The sequence below is a fragment of the Ranitomeya imitator genome, chromosome 2 (assembly GCF_032444005.1).
Source record: "Ranitomeya imitator isolate aRanImi1 chromosome 2, aRanImi1.pri, whole genome shotgun sequence".
Classification (NCBI taxonomy): Eukaryota; Metazoa; Chordata; class Amphibia; order Anura; family Dendrobatidae; genus Ranitomeya; species Ranitomeya imitator.
This window is the reverse complement of record NC_091283.1, coordinates 173,594,544-173,612,860: the sequence shown is the minus strand read 5'-3', so window position 1 is coordinate 173,612,860 and position 18,317 is coordinate 173,594,544.

Below are 18,317 nucleotides of genomic sequence, written 5' to 3'. Positions count from 1 at the left end.
GTCAGGTCTATTAGATAGTATTAGGTCTAAAAGTGCTGCTCCTCTGGTTGGATTCTGCACCAATTGTGAAAGATAATTTTTCTTGGTTATTAGCAGAAACCTGTTGCCTTTATGGGTTTCACAGGTTTCTGTTTCCCAGTTAATATCCGGGTAGTTAAAGTCCCCCATAACCAGGACCTCATTATGGGTTGCAGCTTCATCTATCTGCTTTAGAAGTAGACTTTCCATGCTTTCTGTTATATTTGGGGGTTTGTAACAGACCCCAATGAGAATTTTGTTACCATTTTTCCCTCCATGAATTTCAACCCATATGGACTCGACATCCTCATTCCCTTCGCTAATATCCTCCCTTAAAGTGGACTTTAGACAAGACTTTACATAGAGACAAACCCCTCCTCCTCTCCGATTTTTACGATCCTTTCTAAACAGACTGTAACCCTGTAAGTTAACTGCCCAGTCATAGCTTTCATCTAACCATGTCTCGGTTATTCCCACTATGTCAAAGTTACCTGTAGATATTTCTGCTTCTAGTTCTTCCATCTTGTTTGTCAGGCTTCTGGCGTTTGCGAGCATGCAGTTTAGAGGATTTTGTTTTGTTCCAATCTCCTCACTGTGGATTGTTTTAGAAATGTTCTTACCTCCCTTCTGAGTATGTTTTCCTGGGTCGTCTTTGTTCGAGTCTAATGTTTTTCTTCCCGTCCCCTCTTCTTCTAGTTTAACGCCCTCCTGATGAGTGTAGCGAGTCTTCTGGCGAATGTGTGTTTCCCAGGTTTGTTGAGGTGTAGTCCGTCTCTGGCGAGGAGTCCATCATACCAGTAATTCACACCGTGGTCCAGGAATCCAAATCCTTGTTGTCTGCACCATCGTCTTAGCCAGTTGTTTGCATCAAGGATCCTGTTCCATCTCCTGGTGCCATGCCCGTCTACTGGAAGGATAGAAGAAAAAACTACCTGTGCATCCAGTTCCTTTACTTTCTTCCCCAACTCTTCAAAGTCCTTGCAGATTGTCGGTAGGTCCTTCCTTGCCGTGTCATTGGTGCCAACATGTATCAGAAGAAATGGGTGGACGTCCTTGGAGCTGAAGAGCTTTGGTATCCTATCGGTCACATCCTTGATCATCGCACCTGGAAGGCAGCATACTTCTCTTGCAGTTATGTCCGGTCTGCAGATGGCTGCTTCATTGCCTCTCAGTAGTGAGTCTCCCACCACCACCACTCTTCGTTGCTTCTTGGCTGTACTTTTTGCTGTCACTTGTTGCTGTGTGCCCTTTTCTTTTTTGCTTGCTGGTATTGCTTCATTCTTAGGTGTGCCATCTTCATCCTCTACAAAGATTTGATATCGGTTCTTCAGTTGTGTGGTTGGTGATTTCTCCATGGTCTTCTTGCTTCTTTTGGTCACATGCTTCCACTCATCTGCTTTTGGAGGTTCTCTGACACTTTTTGCACCTTCTGTGACCAGTAGAGATGCTTCTGTTCTGTCTAGAAAGTCTTCATTCTCTTTGATGAGTTTCAAAGTTGCTATTCTTTCTTCCAGACCCCGCACCTTTTCTTCTAAAAGGGCCACTAGTCTACACTTCTGACAGGTGAAATTGGATTCTTCTTCTGGTCGATCTGTGAACATGTAGCACATGCTGCAGCTCACCATGTAGGTTGTCACATCTGCCATGTTGCTCCTAGATCCTGCTGACTTGCTGTGTGTTTTCCTTCTTGTGTAATCTACTCAGCCAAGCTCTCTTGAAATAATGTCCTACAGGCAAAAATTTACGGCGCGCGGTTTGGTGATGCTTTCGAAGCAGCTGGTCCCGGCTGTACCCAACGATCTTCTAGCTTAGGGAGACTTCGCTTCTCCCAGAAGGCACCTGGAATATGCAAATTAGCCTCCTGAAGCTTGAATCCATGGTTTGGTGATGCTTTCGAAGCAGCTGGTCCCGGCTGTACCCAACGATCTTCTAGCTTAGGGAGACTTCGCTTCTCCCAGAAGGCACCTGGAATATGCAAATTAGCCTCCTGAAGCTTGAATCCCTGGTTTGGTGATGCTTTCGAAGCAGCTGGTCCCGGCTGTACCCAATGATCTTCTAGCTTAGGGAGGCTTCGCTTCTCCCAGAAGGCACCTGGAATATGCAAATTAGCCTCCTGAAGCTTGAATCCCTGGTTTGGTGATGCTTTCGAAGCAGCTGGTCCCGGCTGTACCCAACGATCTTCTAGCTTAGGGAGACTTCGCTTCTCCCAGAAGGCACCTGGAATATGCAAATTAGCCTCCTGAAGCTTGAATCCCTGGTTTGGTGATGCTTTCGAAGCAGCTGGTCCCGGCTGTACCCAACGATCTTCTAGCTTAGGGAGACTTCGCTTCTCCCAGAAGGCACCTGGAATATGCAAATTAGCCTCCTGAAGCTTGAATCCCTGGTTTGGTGATGCTTTCGAAGCAGCTGGTCCCGGCTGTACCCAACGATCTTCTAGCTTAGGGAGACTTCGCTTCTCCCAGAAGGCACCTGGAATATGCAAATTAGCCTCCTGAAGCTTGAATCCCTGGTTTGGTGATGCTTTCGAAGCAGCTGGTCCCGGCTGTACCCAACGATCTTCTAGCTTAGGGAGACTTCGCTTCTCCCAGAAGGCACCTGGAATATGCAAATTAGCCTCCTGAAGCTTGAATCCCTGGTTTGGTGATGCTTTCGAAGCAGCTGGTCCCGGCTGTACCCAACGATCTTCTAGCTTAGGGAGACTTCGCTTCTCCCAGAAGGCACCTGGAATATGCAAATTAGCCTCCTGAAGCTTGAATCCCTGGTTTGGTGATGCTTTCGAAGCAGCTGGTCCCGGCTGTACCCAACGATATTCTAGCTTAGGGAGACTTCGCTTCTCCCAGAAGGCACCTGGAATATGCAAATTAGCCTCCTGAAGCTTGAATCCCTGGTTTGGTGATGCTTTCGAAGCAGCTGGTCCCGGCTGTACCCAACGATCTTCTAGCTTAGGGAGACTTCGCTTCTCCCAGAAGGCACCTGGAATATGCAAATTAGCCTCCTGAAGCTTGAATCCCTGGTTTGGTGATGCTTTCGAAGCAGCTGGTCCCGGCTGTACCCAACGATCTTCTAGCTTAGGGAGACTTCGCTTCTCCCAGAAGGCACCTGGAATATGCAAATTAGCCTCCTGAAGCTTGAATCCCTGGTTTGGTGATGCTTTCGAAGCAGCTGGTCCCGGCTGTACCCAACGATCTTCTAGCTTAGGGAGACTTCGCTTCTCCCAGAAGGCACCTGGAATATGCAAATTAGCCTCCTGAAGCTTGAATCCCTGGTTTGGTGATGCTTTCGAAGCAGCTGGTCCCGGCTGTACCCAACGATCTTCTAGCTTAGGGAGACTTCGCTTCTCCCAGAAGGCACCTGGAATATGCAAATTAGCCTCCTGAAGCTTGAATCCCTGGTTTGGTGATGCTTTCGAAGCAGCTGGTCCCGGCTGTACCCAACGATCTTCTAGCTTAGGGAGACTTCGCTTCTCCCAGAAGGCACCTGGAATATGCAAATTAGCCTCCTGAAGCTTGAATCCCTGGCCATGACGTCATGGCAGGTCCTTCTCGCGCAGGACCTGTGATGACGTCGCGGTCACATGACCGTGATGTCATGGCAGGTCCTTGTCGCATACCATCATTGCCACCGGAACCTGCCGGTTGCATGGAGCGGTCACCGGAGCGTCGCGAGGAGCGGGAAAGGCGGCAGAAGGTGAGTATATAATGATTTTTTTATTTTTTTTATTTTTAACATTAGATGTTTTTACTATTGGCGCTGCATATGCAGCATCAATAGTAAAAACTTGGTCACACAGGGTTAATAGCGGCGGTAACGGAGTGAGATACCTGCGGCATAACGCGGTCTGTTACCACCGGCATTAACCCTATGTGAGCGGTGACTGGAGGGGAGTATGCGGGCGCCGGGCACTGACTGCGGGGAGGAAGGAGCGGCCATTTTCTTCCGGACTATGCCCGTCGCTGATTGGTCGTGGCTGTTTTGCCGCGACCAATCAGCGACTTGGATTCCATGACAGACAGAGGCCGTGACCAATGAATATCCGTGACAGACAGAAAGACAGACAGACAGAAGGACAGAAAGACGGGAGTGACCCTTAGACAATTATATAGTAGATGGAGCAATATGTGGGGCTCATTATTATGTATGGAGCATTATGTGGTGCCCATAATAATGTATGGAGCATTATGTGGTGCCCATAATAATGTACGGAGCAATATATGGGGCACATTATTCTGCATGGAGCATTATCCAATGCCCATAATACTGTATTGAGGACTGTACTTTCCGGTGTCTGACCTATTGAAGAATTTACAATAGATATCACTCATGTAATGTAAGAAGTGAAATCTTTGGCAATGTACTATATCTATATTTCTCTGCTGTAACCGTTGTGCTGTTCCATGTATCTACTATATAATTGTAAGAGTCACTTCCGTCTGTCTGTCTTTCTGTCTGTCTGTCACGGATATTCATTGGTCGCGGCCTCTGTCTGTCATGGAAATCCAAGTCGCTGATTGGTCGTGGCAAAACAGTCACGACCAATCAGCGACGGGCACAGTCCGGCGGAAAAATGGCCGCTCCTTCCTCCCTGCAGTCAGTGCCTGCTCCGTACTCCCCTCCAGTCAGCGCTCATACAAAGTTAATGGCCGTGTTGACCGCGGTGTAACGCACTCGGTTAACACTGCTATTAACCCTGTGTGACCAACTTTTTACTATTCATGCTGCCTATGCCGCATCAATAGTAAAAAGATCTAATGTTAAAAATAATAAAAAAAAATAAAAAATGGTTATATACTCTCCGTCCGTCGGATCAGGAACAGGCCTTTCCCGCTTCTCGTGACGCCCCGGTGACCGCTCCATGCATTGCGGTCTCGCGAGATGATAATGTGCGGTCTCGCGAGACCTCTACGTCATCATCTCGCGAGACCGCAATGCACTCTTCAGACCGGAGCGCGCGAGGAGCGTCAGTAACCACTTCGATCCGGGGGCCAACGGAGGGTGAGTATATAACTTTTTATTTTTTATTTTATAAACATAAGGATGAATGACATCGGGGAGATCAAACCATCCAACACTGCAGAGACACCATCACGTGTTTCTCAACGCAGTGATCCAGAACACTGCTCCCATCCCTTATCGGAAATATGCAAATACATGTAGAAAAGCCGCGGAGACACCATCACGTGTTTCTCAACGCAAGCAATAAATAGCCAGGTCTTTCACCAGGAAAGAACAACCACGGGAAGGGCAGCATCCAAAAAGGAAAACCACCTATGCCAAAACATGGTATCCATCCACAGGCAGCTGGTCCGGGGTATTTGCCCCTCATCAGTGTGGAGTAGGAAACTGGCTATTAGGAGCAGTGCCTAGTAAAAGGACTATAAACATAAGGATGAATGACCTCGGGGAGATCAAAACATCCAACACCGCGGAGACACCATCACGTGTTTCTCAACGCAGTGATCCAGAACACTTTTCCTTTTTGGATGCTGCCCTTCCCGTGGTTGTTCCTTCCTGGTGAAAGACCTGGCTATTTATTGCTTGCGTTGAGAAACACGTGATGGTGTCTCCGCGGCTTTTCTACATGCATTTGCATATTTCCCATAAGGGATGGGAGCAGTGTTGAGAAACACGTGATGGTGTCTCCGCGGTGTTGGATGTTTTGATCTCCCCGAGGTCATTCATCCTTATGTTTATAGTCCTTTTACTAGGCACTGCTCCTAATAGCCAGTTTCCTACTCCACACTGATGAGGGGCAAATACCCCGAAACAGCTGTCTGTGGATGGATACCATGTTTTGGCATAGGTGGTTTTCCTATTTTTTATTTTAATTCTTTTTTTTAACAGGGATTTGATGCCCACATTGCTATATACTGCGCGGGCTGTGCAATGTACTGCGAGGGCTGTGCCATGTAGTGCGCGGGCTGTGATTAAGGGAGCTTAGTTTCCAGAAACGCGTTGAGATTCTTACCCATATGGTTCGTGCTGAAGTCTGTATCCTACATGCTTAAAGTTTGTGAATAAAGAAAACTTTTTTACGGATTCGGTGAAGCTGGACATTCTCTTCTTTTTTTTGGACTTTATACGCCTGGACACAGTGGGTCCGTGCTCCTGAAGTTTGGTTTATACATCACGGGTGAGCTGGCTTATATTTCCTCACACTCCAGCCCGCCTCCACAGTTCAAGCAGCGGTCATCGGAATCTCCAGAGGTTAAACCACAGCTCAACCCTGCAGCAACATCATTCTACCCGGGAACAATTCACCCTTCTACACCACACAGCCTATACGCCCGAGGGGTACCACAAGCTAATACGGTAACAAGGAGTGAAGAATCAGACTTGTCCGAGTTTGCCAGGTTCATGGTGAGCAGAGAGCTAATCAGCACTAGCCTCTCAAAATTCGACCACCGTGCAGAGAACTACAGAGCCTGGAAAGCAACCTTCAAGGCCGCCATTGCTGATCTCAACCTATCCACGGAGCAGGAGCTCGACCTCATGGTAAAATGGTTGGGTCCTGAATCCACAAACCGTATCAAGAGTCTTAGGACTGTCTATGTGGGGCAAGCTGAAGCAGGTCTCGCTGCGGCCTGGCAGAGACTCGAAAGAACCTATGGCAGCGCTGAAGCCATTGAAAAGTCCCTATTCAAGAGACTGCAGAATGTTCCAAGGATCAACCTTAAGGAAGCCCACAAACTTCTGGACTTAAGTGATCTTATGGAGCTGGAACTTGCTAAAAGAGACCCTCATCTGTCTGGACTGTGCTACCTGGACACTGCCTATGGGGTGAACCAAATCATCTCAAAGTTGCCACATAGTCTCCAAAAGAAGTGGGCAGTGTGCGTCTCCAGGTATAAAAGGTCACATGACATCAACTTTCCTCCGTTCATTCAGCTCTGCAAGTTCATTGACGAACAAGCCCAAGTGAGGAACGACCCTCGACTTGACTTCCTATAGTCTATCACTGCAGCTCCAGCAACACCTTCATCAAGGTATGAAAGCATCGCACATAGACGCAAGGACTCGAGGAACAGTGTAAGCGTCAGAAAGACTAACCTGCCATCACCTGCAGTAGCTGCCGATAAGCAGTACACTATTCCGTCGAGGGATATGTCTTTCAATTGTGAGTGTCCCATTCACAAAAGACCACACTCACTGAACAATTGTAGAGGCTTCAGGTCGAAAAGCATGCAGGAGCGCAAGTAAATCCTCACCAAACTTGGGGTATGTTTCAAGTGCTGCGCTTCATCAGAACACATGGCCAAAGACTGTAAATCTGCCATTAAGTGTGAAGAGTGTCACAGCGACAGACACCCATCAGCCTTGCACCCAGCCTCAGCCACCAGCGATCCAGCAGTCGCAGTTACCTCTAGTCCCGCTACAAGCCACGGAGGGGAGCCACAGAATCACGCCAAGTCCACCTCAGCTATTTCCTGCTCATGCTCAGAGGTATGTGGGGAGAATCAAAGTGCTAAATGCTGTGCCAGGATATGCCTAATCAGTCTATCCAGAAGGGCAACCAGAGAAGGCAGTAAAAATGTATGCCATCATTGATGATCAGAGCAATCGATCCCTAGCTGGACCTAAGTTCTTTGAAGCCTTTAGAATCAAGGGACCAGCAATGCCCTACACTCTGAATACTTGCTCGGGGCGCATAGAGACTAGTGGCAGAAGAGCACAAGGTTTCATCGCTTCTCCTGTCAATGGAGACGTAGAAATACCCCTACCTACGCTAATCGAATGCGATCAAATACAAAGTAGCCCCGTCTATGGAAGACAAGGAATTCATCAGGATAATTGACAATGAGTTCCTTAAGGACGAGACCAATCACTGGGTTTTTCCCTTACCCTTCCGAGCTACCAGGGTAAGGCTCCCGAACAATCGTGAACAAGCCTTGTCCAGGTTCAACTCTCTCCAGCGCACACTAAGCAATAAACTGGAGATGAAAGAACACATCGTCACCTTTATGGGCAAAATATTTCATAACAACCATGCAGAGCCAGCACCTCGCTTAAAGGAAAATGAGGAGTGCTGGTACCTACCCTCATTTGGAGTATATCACCTGAGGAAACCTAAGCAAATTAGAGATGTCTTTGATTCAAGTGCTAAACATCAAGGCGTATCTCTCAACGATGTCCTCCTCACAGGTCCTAATCTGACAAACAACATAGTAGGAGTGTTGATGAGGTTCAGGAAAGAGCCCATTGCCATCACCGCCGACATTGAACAAGGACAATGACCCCAGCAAAGAGATGGTGGAGTATCGCATTGGGGTACACGTATTCGGGAACAGCCCTTCACTCGCAGTGGCAACATATGGCCTGCGGAGAACCGCATTAGAGAAAGACTTCTACGTAGATGATGGACTAAAATCTCTACCCACAGAAGAGGCGGCAATCGACCTACTTAAAAGGACCCAACGTATGCTGTACCGAGCTAAGCTTAGACTGCACAAAATTGTTTCAAACAGCCTGGCTGTCATGAGAGCCTTTGAGTCAGGTGACCACGCACCTGGATTCAAGGACATAGACCTGGGACCAGACCGTCCGCCTGTGCAGAGAAGCTTAGGCCTGAGATGGAACCTGTCAGCCGACACCTTCGGTTTCCAAATCAACTGTGCAGACAAACCATTCACTAAACGTGGTGTCCCGTCAGTGGTAAATAGCCTATATGATCCCCTGGGATTCGTAGCACCAATTACCATAAAAGGTAAATCCCTTCTGAGACAGCTATCCGAAACCATCAAGGACTGGGATACCCCACTACCTCCTGATAAGAAATCGAAATGGGAAACCTGGAAGCAGTCTTTGTGTGCTTTGGATGAAATCCATATACCGAGATGCTACGCTGGAATCTCACTTACTAGCACTAGGACGGAACTCCATGTGTTCTCGGATGCATCCACGGAGGCCATTGCAGCTGTTGCCTACCTGAAGGTAAAGGGATCCGACAATCAAGATCATGTTGAGTTTGTTTTCGGCAAGGCTAAGTTGGCTCCCAAGCCTGACCACACTATTCCCAGGCTTGAACTCTGTGGGACTGTGCTTGCAGTAGAACTTGCAGACTTTATTCAGCATGAGCTGGACACTCACATAGATGACGTACAATACTACAGTGACAGCAAAGTTGTTTTAGGTTACATTTACAACCAAACACGGTGCTTCTACGTGTATGTCAGTAACCGCATTGAGAGAATAAGAAGGTCTTCCAAACCTGAACAGTGGCACTATATCCCATCTGAACTTAATCCAGCCGACCATGCCACTAGACCTATGTCTATAAATTCCTTTGCTAACTCTTCTTGGCTTTCAGGTCCAAAGTTTCTGCTGGAACAGAAGGGAAGTGAATGTTTCCAGGAAGTCTTCAGCATCCAGGATCCGGACGATGATCCAGAAGTCCGCTCCGAGGTCGGTGCTCTGACCACGAACGCTAAACCAACCTCCACCCTCGGTTGCCAGCGCTTCGAACACTTCTCCAATTGGATGAAACTTGTCAAGACTATCGCAAGGTTAGTCCACATTGCAAGATCTTATCACAATTCACATGGAGACAAAGACTGTCATGATTGGCACGTCTGCCAAAAACCACTCTCTGCTGAGGACATTTCTCACTGTGAGTCCCTTCTAATACTTTATGTCCAGCAGAGTGTATTCAGTACCGAATGGGAATGCTTAAACCACAAACAGCAGATACCTCCGAAAAGCTTCATTGCCCATTTGAATCCACTAATGGACAGCTTCAGTTTGCTGAGAGTCGGTGGTCGATTAAATCGAGCCAAGCTAGGGTTTTCAGAGCAACATCCTTGCATCATTCCCAGTAGACATCACATCACCGATCTACTGATTCGGCACTTTCATAAAAAAACGAACACCAAGGCAGGCAGATCACAGAGGGCAAGTTACGGTCTGCAGTACTTTGGATCATAAGCATGAAAAGACGTGTATCGGGATCAATACATCGCTGTGTGCAATGTCGCAAAACTAGAGGAAAACAGGTGCATCAACAAATGGCCGACCTACCCTTCGACAGACTGAGTGCCGAACCGCCTTTCACCTACGTTGGCCTAGACGTCTTTGGGCCATGGATGGTATCTGCGCGCAGAACTCGAGGTCATGCCAACAGCAAACGTTGGGCTGTACTATTCACTTGCATGAGTGTCCATGCCGTTCACATAGAAGTGATAGAATCTATGGACACATACAGCCTGATTAACGCTCTTCGGCGGTTTCTAGCGATCAGAAGACCAGTGAAACAGTTAAGGTCCGACCGCGGAAGCAACTTCATCGGTGTATGTTGAGAGCTGGATATTGACATCAAGCCAATTCAGGATCAACTGGCAGAGAGAGGTTGCACCTAGATCTTCAATCCTCCGCATAGTTCTCACATGGGAGGTTCCTGGGGAAGGATGATCGGGATATCTCGCAACATCTTGAACTCTATGCTTATGGACATGAACTCTTCAAGACTTGCGCATGAGACCTTGGTTACTCTTCTGGCTGAAGTTTCTGCCATAATCAACTCAAGACCCCTTTTCCCAGTGTCAATGGATCCTGAAATGCCAACTATTCTTACGCCGGCTACTCTTCTTACCCAAAAGATCGGGAACCCGCTAACAGTCAGTGGAGAGTTTACTCATGCAAACTCCTATCAGAAGCAGTGGAAACGCGTACAGTACCTTGCCAATTACTTCTGGAACCGATGGAAAAAGGAGTATCTTGTGGTTCTGCAAGGAAGAAGAAAATGGCAACAGAGTAAACCGAACTTGAAAGAAGGAGATATCATGTTAATGAAGGAACAACAAGCTCAAAGGATCGACTGGCCTATGGGAATCATTACAAAGACTTTCCCTAGTGAAGATGGTAAGGTTCGTAAGGTGGAGCTGAAAGTCCTTAGGTAAGTTGAACCTAAGATATTTCAGAGGCCAATCCACGAGCTCGTATTGGTACTACCAATCGAGGACATTCCGGTAGGATAAACTATAAACAGAACTCTGCAATAGTAGTTTTGCCCATTGGATTACAGTTGGGTCAGAGATAGTTTGGCCTAGGGCGGCTTCTCTGATCCGAAGATGGGTTTTCCTTTGGATTATCTCAGGAACTGACTAAATGTCTTATCTTGTTTAAAGTTGTTATTATTGCATTACATGCATGTTTGGTTTCATTTTCTAGGTTGTTGGACTTTATTTCAAGGACATTAATATAGTGAAATCCCTTACGGAATTTCAGACGGGGAGTGTGCTGTTACATGTATGTTGTTATATTTTACTATGTTGTTATAGTTTACTCTGCTACCACCCAATGGCCTTTTCCCGTATGGCAGCTTGTTATTCATTTATTCTTGTGGGCATGTCTTCCACTTCCGGTTCAGGAGTCAAGTCTTCTCTTCCTCTGGCAGCAATTTCAGTTTCAGTTTCATGCTGTTGTGAGAGGACACGCTTTAACCAGGCTTAGGAAGGCATCAGTCTTTCGACCTCTTGCTGCTCACACTTGCAGTCATACTTGGTGCTACATCTTACTGTACCTCGTCTACACCTGCATTTCTGGAGAAAGTACTGTATTACCAGTTATACGCTGTATGTCCAGATTTCCAAATAAACAAGTCTGGATTGCACAATCCCTGGTGTGCATCATCTCTTCGGACGCTGAGCAGCATCGGTCCAGTCTGCCCTATAGCCAGGAAAATACTGAAGGTACGATTCTCTCTCACAACGCTTATTAATCAACCACACCTCCATTCGCCTCATGTAGGGACAGAACAACCGTGCATTATGAATTGTGGTATGTGTTAAAGGGGCCCACTGAGACTCTTTCACCCGGGGCCCATGAAAACTTGGAGCCAGCCCTGGTATGGTATATAGACGAGGCTGAAGTTGGTTTCTTATTCGTTCATTTTCTTATTCGGAGCTGAAGTTGGTTTCTTGTTCGGCAATTTTTTCTTTTCTGTTTTTTATAGGTTTAACAGCAAAAAATAATCATCACAATAATAACGTAGAATGCAGCGAGGAGCCTGATGTGAATACACTTAAACAGCTACAAAATGTATAAAACTGTCGCAAAAATGGGCATCAAAGTGGACACCGAAGAGCATTAATGAAGGGGTTAAATGACTTTAGGCCACTGATACCACAGTGCATACATAGAGAACAGGGCGCCCCACATCAAAACCAGGTCCCTCCAGCCTGACCCAATTGTGATCTCAGCATAAGAACTGGCATCAAAGTGGGCAGTCGATTTTGGCCATTTGAATAAGTAACTGGCGTTCAACCCACAGCGTCCAGATGTTACAGCATAGTGGAGGAGATTTTATGAAATCCCGTCTCCACTATGCGTGCGAACACGCACCCAGCGGCCCTGCATTTACGGACATGCGGTGCGTCTTTTTAGAACACAGCATGTCACAGGGCCCTATGCATAAGGTGCGGAGATTCAATGAACACATCCGGAATCACCGTGCGTTCAGAAGGCGACGGAGCAGGTTTTCCGCTCCGTCAAAAGCGCCGTAAATCCGGACAGTGGAAACACACCCTAAGGGGTTAAATGACATTGAGCCACTGATATCACAGTGCAGACATATAGAACAGGGAGCCCCACATCAAAACCAAGTCTCTTCAGCCTGGCCGAAATGGGTTATGGACATCAGAACTGGCATCAAAGTGGGCAAACGGCTCATTTTCACAGATTTGAATAAGTAACTGATGTTTTTAAAGGGTTAAATGACTTTGGGCCACTGATATAACGGTGCATACATATAGAACAGGGAACCCCACATCAAAACCAGGTCTCTTCAGCCTGGCCCAAATGGGTTCTGGGCATTAGAACTAGCATCAAATTTGGCAAACAGCTCATTTTCTCAGATTTGAATAAGTAACTGATGTTTTTAAAGGGTTAAATGACTTTGGGCCACTGAACTCACACTTAGAATACATAAATAGTGATGCCCTACATCAAACTCCGGTCCCTTTGGCCTGGCCCAAATGGGTTCTGGGCATCAGAATTGGCATTAAAGTGGGCAAACAACCCATTTTTACAGATTTGAATACCATATGGGTCAGGTTATGGGGACCTGGGTTTGATGCAGGGCATTACTATCTGTGTATTCTTAGTGTGAGATCAGTGGCCCAAAGTCATTTAACCCCTTAAAAACATCAGTTACTCAATCAAATCTGTGAAAATGGGCTGTTTGCCCACTTTGATGCCAATTCTGATGCCCAGAATCCATTTGGTCAAGGCTATAGGGACCTGGGTGTGATACAGGACCTCACTATCTGTGTATTCTTAGTGTGAGATCAGTGGCCCAATGTCGCAGTTCATGGGGAGGATACCTTTATCATCCCCACCACTCACACCAATTTGTCATGAATCGGGGTTGTTTGGTTGTCCCTGGTTCTTTCTGAAGGGGATTTATCTATATCCCACTTCCGGTTTGGAATATGCACCTCTCTGCCCCCCCCCCTTACCCTCAGTTCAGTCAGGGAACTGCACCTAGGATAATTGGTTGCCAGAAAGGCTGCCTTACTTTGTACTGGCTAATGGGCACACTGCAGCGAGGGCGATAGAACTACTCCCACTCAGACGGGAACAATAGTTATCCACGCTGCCAGTCGCTGCAAAGTCTCACAAACGCACAGGCCAAATCCGCTGCCACCAGCTCCGATTTCTTAATTAATAATGGGTCCGGAGCCCACCCAAATTAGCGTAATTCACTTCAGAGGACGTGACAGTACGTTATAGAGCAAGGAGAGACAATGCTAGTAATTTTATATATTTTACTCCAAAAAGGTAGGAAGTGTTTACAGAAGTATAAAAAGATATTATAAAGAAGACAAGTATCGTATGTACAGTACAATTACAAATAAAATGGGATTAAAGTTGAAAAAAACACTTACATTTCGTTCATATCAGTTCATCTCATGGCTGACCGTGACCAAGGCACTTCCCCTGTGGTAACCTCACTCTGAGGCTGAATCCTCCCTTTTCATAAAGTTATGACAAACCATTTCTATATATATTTTACCCATCGCCATATAGTCCTAGATATGCCACAACAAGATAATGTTAAGTGCATCCCGGGCTATATAGATTGAAAAGGAGACAGAATAATAATCTGTACATATACAGTTAGGGCCAGAAATATTTGGACAGTGACACAAGTTTTGTTATTTTAGCTGTTTACAAAAACATGTTCAGAAATACAATTATGTATATATAATATGGGCTGAAAGTGCACACTCCCAGCTGCAATATGATAGTTTCCACATCCAAATCGGAGAAAGGGTTTAGGAATCATAGCTCTGTAATGCATAGCGTCCTCTTTTTCAAGGGACCAAAAGTAATTGGACAATGGACTCTAAGGGCTGCAATTAACTCTGAAGGCGTCTCCCTCGTTAACCTGTAATCAATGAAGTAGTTAAAAGGTCAGGGGTGGATTCCAGGTGTGTGGTTTTGCATTTGGAAGCTGTTGCTGTGAGCAGACAACATGCGGTCAAAGGAACTCTCAATTGAGGTGAAGCAGAACATCCTGAGGCTGAAAAAAAAGAAAAAATCCATCAGAGAGATAGCAGACATGCTTGGAGTAGCAAAATCAACAGTTGGGTACATTCTGAGAAAAAAGGAATTGACTGGTGAGCTTGGGAACTCAAAAAGGCCTGGGCGTCCACGGATGACAACAGTGGTGGATGATCGCCGCATACTTAATTTGGTGAAGAAGAACCCGTTCACAACATCAACTGAAGTCCAGAACACTCTCCGTGAAGTAGGTGTATCTGTCTCTAAGTCAACAGTAAAGAGAAGACTCCATGACAGTAAATACAAAGGGTTCACATCTAGATGCAAACCATTCATCAATACCAAAAATAGACAGGCCAGAGTTAAATTTGCAGAAAAACACCTCAAGAAGCCAGCTCAGTTCTGGAAAAGTATTCTATGGACAGATGAGACAAAGATCAACCTGTACCAGAATGATGGGAAGAAAAAAGTTTGGAGAAGAAAGGGAACGGCACATGATCCAAGGCACACCACATCCTCTGTAAAACATGGTGGAGGCAACGTGATGGCATGGGCATGCATGGCGTTCAATGGCACTGGGTCACTTGTGTTTATTGATGACATAAGAGCAGACAAGAGTAGCCGGATGAATTCTGAAGTGTACCGGGATATACTTTCAGCCCAGATTCAGCCAAATGCTGCAAAGTTGATTGGACGGCGCTTCATAGTACAGATGGACAATGACCCCAAGCATACAGCCAAAGCTACCCAGGAGTTCATGAGTGCCAAAAAGTGGCACATTCTGCAATGGCCAAGTCGATCTCCAGATCTAAACCCAATTGAGCATGCATTTCACTTGCTCAAATCCAGACTTAAATCGGAAAGACCCACAAACAAGCAAGACCTGAAGGCTGCGGCTGTAAAGGCCTGGCAAAGCATTAAGAAGGAGGAAACCCAGCGTTTGGTGATGTCCATGGGTTCCAGACTTAAGGCAGTGATTTCCTCCAAAGAATTTGCAACAAAATATTGAAAATAAAAATATTTTGTTTGGGTTATGTTTATTTGTCCAATTACTTTTGACCTCCTAAAATGTGGAGTGTTTGTAAAGAAATGTGTACAATTCCTACATTTTCTATCAGATATTTTTGTTCAACCCTTCAAATTAAACGTTACAATCTGCACTTGAATTCTGTTGTAGAGGTTTCATTTCAAATCCAATGTGGTGGCATGCAGAGCCCAACTCGCGAAAATTGTGTCACTGTCCAAATATTTCTGGCCCTAACTGTATAATGAAATGTAACAAATCTTATTATATATATCAAGATAATACAAAAAATCACTTGGACACATCAATTACTGTGAGCAAGTACAAAGAGGGCAAACCAAGACAAAAAAAGCAATAGCAACAACAACATCCACCATAGTGGGAGTAAACAGGGGTGCCTATAGGCAATCGGCACTAAAGCTGGAAGACATGAAAAAACCCCAGTAAGAGGAAACATATGTATACCTATAGTAAGATATACAAGTAACTATGACCAGAATTTTTAAGATATCAAATTATGTCTATACAAGTGGAAGAACTGTACCGTTATAACATCATTAATATAGCATTAGTCCCATTCACAGTACATAAATGATGGAACCTTTGTAAGCTTTTAACGAAGTACAGTTTCCAGCTTGTAGAAAGATCACAGCTGGTCATAGGTTCAACAAATATTCATGTAGTACCTGTGGCCATGGCTGAAGATGGTGTATCTCCCCTGCTATCGCACTGGTGGGCACCTCGTCGCGTGTTTCGCCACTAAGGCTTCGTCAGGAGGCGTGGCTAATGTAAGAAAAAGGAGTTCCCTATATAGTGCCCTTTGTTAGAGTAAATGGAGAACTGGTGTGTAATTAGGGCGTTGGTATGGTCATAGGTCGAAAGGTCAGCGTATTCCAGGCCATAGATTACCTAAGAATATTATAAAGTTTTGCTGGAACAAGGACCTTTTAGGAATTCCGCCAATAGGAAATCTCCAAGAACGTCACATGACCAGGTCACATGTACCGGATAGTAATACATAAGTACATGGAGGACCTTTGAGAGCTGAACCAAAGGCCGTGCTGTATATGATCACATGTGGATGTTTACCAAATTGATATAATAGTGCGCCAATCGGCGCGCCTCCCCGTGATACCCCGCTCTCTCCACGGCCGACCCAGGCAACCAGCACCCCGCAGGAACGGAGGGAGGAGCAGAGTCATCCCCCCCGGATCCCCAGGGCAGCCGATCGCCGGGCCGGACGCCGGAACGGGGCAGCGCACGGCGCGTCTGGGCGCAGAGAATTAATAGAAACATCCCAAGCAGTGCAAAAAAGGCATTAAAATAGCTAGTACCATTATAATATAAATAATTAGCAGATCCGAGAGGACAGACCGAAAAGGATGATTACTATAAGTAGATGAAAAGACATAAATATGACAAATAAAATAATAGTCCTTTATTTTCTTTTTTCTTTCTTCATAATCCTTATCCATGTCCCTCTCATTAGGTAACTCGTAACATATCGCCAAACAGCGCACCAAAGAAGTCCACACCATGAGGCTCCAACGCAGACACCGCAAAGGTAAGAAGATGAAGGTGATAAGAATTAGGATAACTTCACATCTAGAAAACTAATTAAACAATACCACAGTTAGATTATTATAATAAAAACAAACAAAAAGGAACACATTTAAATTGCGCAATAAGATGTTCATAAAAAAAAAACTTGAAGCTAACATATTCGTTAAGACCAGAAGGGGCTACTGTATTAAGAACAACTGTCCATTTTGCTTCCAATTGCAGAAGTTTTCATTTGACATCTCCTCCCCTGCTGCTCATGTAACATAGTAACATAGTAACATAGTTAGTAAGGCCGAAAAAAGACATTTGTCCATCCAGTTCAGCCTATATTCCATCATAATAAATCCCCAGATCTACGTCCTTCTACAGAACCTAATAATTGTATGATACAATATTGTTCTGCTCCAGGAAGACATCCAGGCCTCTCTTGAACCCCTCGACTGAGTTCGCCATCACCACCTCCTCAGACAAGCAATTCCAGATTCTCACTGCCCTAACAGTAAAGAATCCTCTTCTAAGTTGGTGGAAAAACCTTCTCTCCTCCAGACGCAAAGAATGCCCCCTTGTGCCCGTCACCTTCCTTGGTATAAACAGATCCTCAGCAAGATATTTGTATTGTCCCCTTATATACTTATACATGGTTATTAGATCGCCCCTCAGTCGTCTTTTTTCTAGACTAAATAATCCTAATTTCGCTAATCTATCTGGGTATTGTAGTTCTCCCATCCCCTTTATTAATTTTGTTGCCCTCTTTTGTACTCTCTCTAGTTCCATTATATCCTTCCTGAGCACCGGTGCCCAAAACTGGACACAGTACTCCATGTGCGGTCTAACTAGGGATTTGTACAGAGGCAGTATAATGCTCTCATCATGTGTATCCAGACCTCTTTTAATGCACCCCATGATCCTGTTTGCCTTGGCAGCTGCTGCCTGGCACTGGCTGCTCCAGGTAAGTTTATCATTAACTAGGATCCCCAAGTCCTTCTCCCTGTCAGATTTACCCAGTGGTTTCCCGTTCAGTGTGTAATGGTGATATTGATTCCCTCTTCCCATGTGTATAACCTTACATTTATCATTGTTAAACCTCATCTGCCACCTTTCAGCCCAAGTTTCCAACTTATCCAGATCCATCTGTAGCAGAATACTATCTTCTCTTGTATTAACTGCTTTACATAGTTTTGTATCATCTGCAAATATCGATATTTTACTGTGTAAA